We start from the raw sequence: 8972 nt of genomic DNA on the forward strand, positions 1-8972 counted from the left end.
AAATAGAATTAGGAATTTAATCATTAAACGAATTCTGCACGTTTTAGGTTTCGTATGCGAACACAAACACTTACGCGAGCATGACCCGCAAGCGTGCAGGCCATGCCCGCGCACAGCCCACACGGCCGCACGGCCCACGCGAGCTACAAGCCCACGCGAGCTGCAGCAATGCTCGCAGCTCACTGCTCGCAGCTGCGCGCGCTGCCACGGCCTGCTGGGCCTAGCCTTGCGCTGGGCCTGGCGTGGCCTTGGCTGTTCGTGTGGCGCGCTTGGCTTGCTGGGCGATGGCCTGGCTTCGTGCTGGGCCCTCGTCCGGCAGGCCTCGTCCGATGCTTATTCGTACGATACGCTTCCGATTAAATTCCCGATTCCGGAATTTATTTCCGATACGAACAATATTTAATATTTTCGATTCCGGAATTAATTTCCGTTTCGAACAAATATTTAATATTTCCGTTTCCGGAATTATTTTCCGATTCCGATAATATTTCCGATTCTGACAATATTTCCGTTTCCGGCAATATTTCCGATTCCGGCAATATTTCCATTTCCGATAATATTTCCCGATACGTACCATGTTTCCGTTTCCGGCAACATCTACGACTTGGATAATATTTATATTTCCGATACGATCCATATTTCCGTTTCCGGCAATATCATCGTTTCCGGAGTATTCATTTCTTGCCTGTGACGATCTCAGCTCCCACTGAAACCAAGATCCGTCGATTCCGAATATCCATAGATGGAGTATTTAATGCCATTAAATACTTGATCCGTTTACGTACTATTTGTGTGACCCTACGGGTTCAGTCAAGAGTAAGCTGTGGATTAATAACATTAATTCCACTTGAACTGAAGCGGCCTCTAGCTAGGCATTCAGCTCACTTGATCTCACTGAATTATTAACTTGTTCATTAATACTGAACCGCATTTATTAGACTTAACAAAGAATGCATACTTGGACCAAGGGCATTATTTCCTTCAGTCTCCCACTTGTCCTTAGGGACAAGTGTGCATTTCCTAATTCCTTTGTCGCTCGATGCTTGCTCTTGAACATAAGGTAAGAGTTGTCATCCTTATTATGTCCAGAGGTGTTCCTCGGTTTCAGAGTTCAACCGATCAAATAAACAGATAATCATAGCCTATGATTCATCCGAGCACGGCCATGCATTTCACAGTTTCTAGCTCTCCGAGTGGCCTTGTACAACTTTTAAGCATCTCATCCCGATTTATGGGAGGACAATCCCAATCTTGTGATCTTGAGATTAGACTTCGTTTGATAGGTGATTACCTGAGCGTTGCCTTTATAGCCTCCTTTTACGGTGCGACGGTTGGTCAACGTCAAAGCAACCAGTTCTCAAACAAGTAATCTCAAATCACTCAAGTATTGAGAATTTAGTGTCTAATAATTTTAATGAAATTTACTTATGACAGATTTTCATCTCTTACAGTAAAGTTTCATAGGTCTTGTCCGATACTAGTCTTCCCAAAGTAAGTATCTATGCAAATGATTATGACATTGCCATGTCCACATAGTTCAAGAAACAGAACTACTAGTCATCTTGCATTCTAATCGTCTAACGTTTTCTATGCGTCCAATTTTATAGAAAACTCCGACTAGGGACCATTTTCAACCTTTGACATTCAAGTTCACTTGATAGACATTTCTTAGTCACAGGACTGGTCCTGACAGTCTATCTTGAATATATCGTCAAATTGAAGGGACTCATCATTTAATAAACCACAAATTAAATGGAAAAATGAATTCTTTTCATTTATTGTGAATGAATAACCAATAATGTTTTACAAAGATTTAAACTCTAAAACTTTAAAACATTAAACAGAGACATCAAAGCCATTCTCCAATATGCTTGATTCCCATAGCTGCAGTGTGCGAGTTGTGCTTCGCCTGCGGCAGAGGTTTAGTTAATGGATCTGATATGTTGTCATCAGTACCAATTTTTCTTATCTCGACTTCTTTTCTTTCAACGAACTCTCGTAGAAGGTGAAATCTACGAAGTACATGCTTGACTCTCTGGTGGTGTCTAGGCTCCTTTGCCTGTGCAATAGCTCCGTTATTATCACAATACAGGGCTATTGGTCCTTTAATGGAGGGGACTACACCGAGTTCACCTATGAACTTCCTTAGCCATATAGCTTCCTTTGCTGCTTCATGTGCAGCAATGTACTCCGCTTCAGTTGTAGAATCCGCAATGGTGCTTTGCTTAGCACTTTTCCAGCTTACTGCTCCTCCGTTGAGGCAGAAGACAAACCCAGACTGTGATCTAAAATCATCTTTGTCGGTTTGGAAACTTGCGTCCGTATAGCCTTTAACAATTAATTCATCATCTCCACCATAGACCAGGAAGTCATCTTTGTGCCTTTTCAGGTACTTCAGAATGTTCTTGGCAGCAGTCCAATGCGCCTCTCCTGGGTCTGACTGGTATCTGCTCGTAGCACTGAGTGCGTACGCAACATCCGGGCGTGTACATATCATAGCATACATTATTGAACCAATCAATGATGCATATGGAATCCCATTCATTCGTCTACGCTCATCAAGTGTTTTTGGGCACTGAGTCTTGCTTAGAGTCATTCCATGAGACATGGGTAGGTAGCCTCGCTTGGAGTCCGCCATCTTGAACCTATCAAGCACCTTATTGATATAAGTGCTTTGACTAAGTCCAATCATCTTTTTAGATCTATCTCTGTAAATCTTGATGCCCAATATGTACTGTGCTTCTCCTAGATCTTTCATCGAAAAACATTTCCCAAGCCAAATCTTGACAGAGTTCAACATAGGAATGTCATTTCCGATAAGTAATATGTCGTCGACATATAATACTAGGAAAGCAATTTTGCTCCCACTAACCTTCTTGTATACACAAGATTCGTCCGCGTTCTTGATGAAACCAAAGTCACTGACTGCTTCATCAAAACGTATATTCCAGCTCCTGGATGCATGCTTCAATCCGTAGATTGACTTCTTTAGCTTGCATACCTTTTTAGCATTCTTTGGATCCTCAAAACCTTCAGGCTGTGTCATAAACACAGTTTCTGTTAAAACGCCGTTTAAGAAAGAAGTTTTGACATCCATCTGCCATATTTCGTAATCGTAATATGCAGCGATTGCTACCATTATCCGAATAGACTTTAGCATTGCAACTGGTGAAAAGGTTTCATCGTAATCCACACCGTGGACTTGCCTGTAACCTTTTGCAACCAATCTAGCTTTGAAAACTTCAAGTTTCCCATCCTTGTCCTTTTTCAGTTTGAAAACCCATTTGCTTCCAATGGCTTGGTAGCCATCTGGCAAATCGACCAAATCCCATACTTGGTTTTCAGACATGGAGTCTAATTCAGATTGCATGGCTTCTTGCCATTGCTTGGAGCTAGGGCTCGTCATAGCTTGTTTGTAAGTCGCAGGTTCATCACTTTCAAGTAATAGAACGTCATAGCTTTCGTTCGTCAAAATACCTAAGTACCTTTCCGGTTGAGATCTATATCTTTGCGATCTACGCGGGGTAACATTTCTAGATTGACCATGATTCTCACCAGATTCTTCTAAATATCTCTGAGTTTCATCCTGAATGTCATCTTGAGCATTCTCTAGAGTTTGTTGTTCGACTCGAATTTCTTCGAGGTCTACTTTTCTCCCACTTGTCATTTTGGAAATGTGATCTTTCTCCAAAAAACACCATCTCGAGCAACAAACACCTTGTTCTCAGATGTATTGTAGAAGTAATACCCCTTTGTTTCCTTTGGATAGCCCACAAGGATACATTTGTCAGATTTTGGATGAAGTTTGTCTGAAATTAATCGTTTGACGTATACTTCACATCCCCAAATCTTAAGAAAACACACATTTGGAGGCTTTCCAAACCATAATTCGTATGGAGTCTTTTCGACAGCTTTAGACGGAGCTCTATTTATAGTGAGTGCAGCTGTATTTAGTGCATGTCCCCAAAATTCTAATGGAAGTTCGGCCTGACCCATCATTGACCTGACCATGTCTAGCAAGGTTCTGTTCCTCCGTTCCGACACACCGTTCCATTGTGGTGTTCCAGGAGGAGTCAATTCTGATAGAATTCCACATTCTTTCAGATGGTCATCAAATTCATAGCTCAGATATTCACCGCCTCTATCAGACCGCAGTGCCTTAATCTTCTTGCCTAATTGATTCTCTACTTCACTCTGAAATTCCTTGAATTTGTGCCTCTATCAGACTTATGCTTCATTAGGTAGACATAACCATATCTACTGAAGTCATCAGTGAAAGTGATAAAGTAGCTGAAACCACCTCTAGCATTTGTACTCATTGGTCCACATACATCTGTATGGATTAAACCCAATAGTTCATTTGCTCTTTCTCCAACTTTAGAGAAAGGTTGCTTTGTCATTTTGTCAAGTAAACATGATTCGCATTTACCATAATCCTCTAAGTCAAATGGTTCTAGAATTCCTTCCTTTTGAAGTCTTTCTAAGCGTTTCAAGTTTATATGGCCTAATCGACAATGCCACAGATAGGTAAGATCTGAATCATCCTTTTTGTCCTTTTTGGTATTTATGTTATATACTTGTTTGTCGTGATCTAATAAATAAAGTCCATTGACTAATCTAGCAGATCCATAAAACATCTCTTTAAAATAAAACGAACAACTATTGTCTTTTATTAAAAAGGAAAATCCCTTAGCATCTAAGCAAGAAACTGAAATGATGTTTTTAGTAAGACTTGGAACATGGAAACATTCTTCCAGTTCCAAAACTAGCCCGGAGGGCAACGACAAAAAGTAAGTTCCTACAGCTAATGCAGCAATCCGTGCTCCATTTCCCACTCGTAGGTCGACTTCACCCTTGCTTAACTTTCTACTTCTTCTTAGTCCCTGTGGATTGGAACATAAGTGTGAGCCACAACCTGTATCTAATACCCAAGAAGTTGAATTAGCAAGTATACAGTCTATAACGAAAATACCTGAAGATGGAATGACTGTTCCGTTCTTCTGATCTTCCTTTAGCTTCAAGCAATCTCTCTTCCAATGCCCCTTCTTCTTGCAGTAGAAGCATTCGGATTCAGAAGTGGGTTGACTGACCTTCCTCTTTACAGATTTGGCGCCAGTTTGCTTAGTTGGGCTGGCCTTGTTGCCACCTTTCTTAGCATTCCTCTTCTTTCCAGATTTCTTGAACTTGCCCCCACGCACCATAAGCACATCCTGCTTATCACTTTTGAGCGTCTTTTCAGCGGTCTTCAGCATACCGTGAAGCTCAGTGAGCGTTTTGTCCAGACTATTCATACTGTAGTTCAGTTTGAACTAATCATACCCGCTATGAAGAGAATGGAGGATGGTGTCTATAGCCATTTCCTGAGAAAATTGCTGATCCATCCGACTCATATTCTCAATGAGTCCAATCATTTTGAGAACATGTGGACTTACGGGCTCGCCTTTCTTAAGCTTGGTCTCAAGAATTTGCCTATGAGTCTCGAATCTTTCGACTCGAGCCAGATCTTGGAACATGTTCTTCAACTCACTGATGATTTTGAAAGCATCTGAGTTGATGAACGTTTTCTGCAGATCCGCACTCATGGTGGCGAGCATTAGACATTTCACATCCTTGTTGGCATCAATCCAACGATTGAGGGCTGCCTGAGTGACCCCGTCGCCTGCGGCTTCGGGCATAGCCTCATCTAGGACATACTCCTTTTCTTCCTGCATAAGAACTATTTGCAAGTTCCTTTGCCAGTCAAGGAAGTTTTTCCCGTTCAACTTCTCCTTTTCGAGAATTGATCGAATGTTGAATGAATTGTTGTTTGCCATATTAAAAACTACAATTGAAAAGAATAAACAAATAAATAACCATTCACAGTTTCTCTTAATAAACTTAAATTCTAGCAGACATGCATAATTCAATGTTTATTAAGCATTTTATTCAAGTTATGTGTTCCGGCAGGTGTGAATAAAATGATTCCAAGATCCTAAAATCATTGAAGAACTAAGCACAGTTTGTCGACTTAATCCTAAAACATCTTAGGTAAGCAAAAGCCTTTTGCTAATAGTCTAGAAACTATTCTTGGTTGATAGGTACGTCTAAGAACTTATTAGGTAAACCTATCGATTTTGCCACGACATAAAAGGACTCCTTACTTATATCGTTGAGTTTTAGCAAAACTAACATGTACTCACAATTAATTGTGTACCTTGCCCCTTTAGGACCAATAAGTAACACCTCGCTGAGCGAAAACTATTACTAGATTGATGTAAAGGATATCCAAGCAAGTGTATATTTTGGCATGGCACCTTTTAACTCAATTTTTAAGTTTGGAACTTAAGGCTCTTACTATGTTGGTTAGATTTTAAGTGAACTAAAATCCTTAATCATGCAACATAATCAAGCCACAATCTCATGCATAATTAAGACATATTTAAAGCAATAAATAACTTAAAGCATGCATAAGATAAATGTGATCTAGTATGGCCCGACTTCATCTTTAAGTTTTAACTTCAAAGTCCGTCTTGAAAATCTCCGTGGGAGGCACCATTTTCTTCAAATAGGATAAGCTATAATTAAAACTAATTACAACTATTTGATGGTACGCAGACCATATTTGAATTGAAAAACAACTTTGGTACTTTAGACCAATTACATTCAAATTAATGGTACGCAGACCATATTTTCTATCCTATTTGGGCCATACCAGTCACTTCATAACCTGCAAAACAGTACATATACAATATATACCATTCACCCATTCATTATCATGAATGGCCCACATAGCTGGTTAGTAAAACACATTATGCATCACGTAAACATTTGCAGCAATTAATCAAGGGCACCAATAATCTACCAATTATTCAGTCCTTATTAATTCTAATCAAGTTGTTTTAACCTTAAGGATTCGTAGACCTAATCAAGAGTTTATGACTAAAAAGCGCTCCCACTTAAACCAATAAATTCATATGCTTTACTAATTTTAAACATAAAAATGTATTTCAAGTCTAACCGGAAACATACAAATTTAATTAAAATTTAAAGCCCATATAAATTTATAATTGAATCCAAAAATTTTAATTTGATTTCAGTCGTATTTAAATTAATTCATGATTTTATTTTTAGTAAAATAATTAGAATAAATAAAATTTATTATAATTACAATATTCAAAATTAAAATCCAAGAAAATAATTTAAATTATTAATTTTAAAATTAATTAAAATTACGTAAACTGAAAATTTCAAATTAAACATTCAAAACGATCTAATCGTAATGCAAACACCCTACGCATCGCACGCCCATGGGCCACACGCACACAGCCATCGCTGGCCATGTGCGCGCAGCCCATGCGCTCGTCGCATAGCTGCTGCATCTACCCATCGCAAGCCATCGCACAAGTTGGTGCTCGCTGCGCGCGCGCCAGCGCTCGATGCACGCGAGCCATCGCTCGCTGTGCGCGCTCCAGCGCTCGATGCACGCGAGCCATCGCTCGCTGTGCGCGAGCCATCGCTCGCTGTGCGCGAGCAATTGCTCGCTGCGCGCGATCGACGCTGGGCGCAGCGCTCGTGGCACGCGAGCTTGCGATCGCTGCGCGCGAGGCATCGCGCGTTGTGGCGCAGCTCGCTTGCTGCCCACACGCGACTGTCGTGCCTTGCCTTCGCCCATGCCCATTCGTCCATAGCTCGTGGCCCACGACACAAGGCAGGGCTGCTTCCTTGTGCTCGTGCACCATGCCCTTGCTCATTGCATTCATGCCGCACGGGCGACGAGCTCCCTTGCTCGTCGTCGCATGCCCGCACTATACAACACCCCTTAAGGGTAACACGAAGCGTCCATTGCTTTGTGCGTGCAAGTTATATGAACGAATCGCATAAAAATTTAAAATTTATATTTAAAATTAATGACAAATTAATAAATTAATATTAATTTCATAATTTTAGGGCGAAAAATCGAAAATTTATTATTAAATTGATTTCCGATTATCATGGATTCAAGCCTAGGTCATAAAAATTTAAAATTTATCATAAATTTACAATTTTTATGGTGGTTTTTAATCATAGGTTTCTAATTAAATTATAATTAATTATGAAAATCAAATTAATTCTAAATTATTCTAATTTTCAACTAATTAATCATAATTACAAATTAGATTGCATAATTAACAAGGCTAGGCGTTCAAACTTGTTAAACATATACAGTAGGTCAATCAAAAATTCAAGATTTATCAACAAGAATCGCAAATATTTAATTTAACATCTTAAATTTACGAAATTTTGCATTCGAAAAACTAAAACCTTCGAAAAGTCATAGTTAGGCTTCGAATTTGAGAATTCTGGGTTCGGCAGAAAAATAGTTATTTTTGTCAAAATTTTATAATGCCTTTTACATGCGGAATTGACACAAAAATCACTCGATTTGGATGAGTAACGAAGAAACTGCCGAAAAACTGCGTACGTATAATTAAATAAACGCAATTTGCAATTAATTAACAATTACGAAAATTAATCACCCCTTTTAATTCTTGCAAATTTGTAATATTTAACCATGTTCATGCAATTTAGATTATGAAAATGATAAGAGGCTCTGATACCACTGTTAGGTTATGATACATATGACAATTCATAAATCATGCGGAAACAACCATTAAGCCAGGAATACATATTATTTACACATAATCATTTAGCATAGTTTAGATGCATACTCTTTGTTGCGTGCCTTCCCTAGCTGCGCCCGAACCGAACAAGAACAAGTCTTTAGGACTCCAAGTGTCGTCCCTCCGTAGATAGGCCACAGCACGTCCGGATCCGCCTTAAGATTGACCAACTAGAATCGCCCCTAAGGTACTATAAATTTTCGGCACTTTTGAGCAAGATGTGTGACTGAATTTTTCTCTCAAAAACTCACTTAGAATACTTGAATAATTCGTTATAAATTGTGAACCCAGGCCACATATTTATAGGGGTATGGAAAGAGAATTGGAATCCTA

The sequence above is a fragment of the Spinacia oleracea genome, chromosome 6 (genome assembly GCF_020520425.1).
Source record: "Spinacia oleracea cultivar Varoflay chromosome 6, BTI_SOV_V1, whole genome shotgun sequence".
Taxonomy (NCBI): Eukaryota; Viridiplantae; Streptophyta; class Magnoliopsida; order Caryophyllales; family Amaranthaceae; genus Spinacia; species Spinacia oleracea.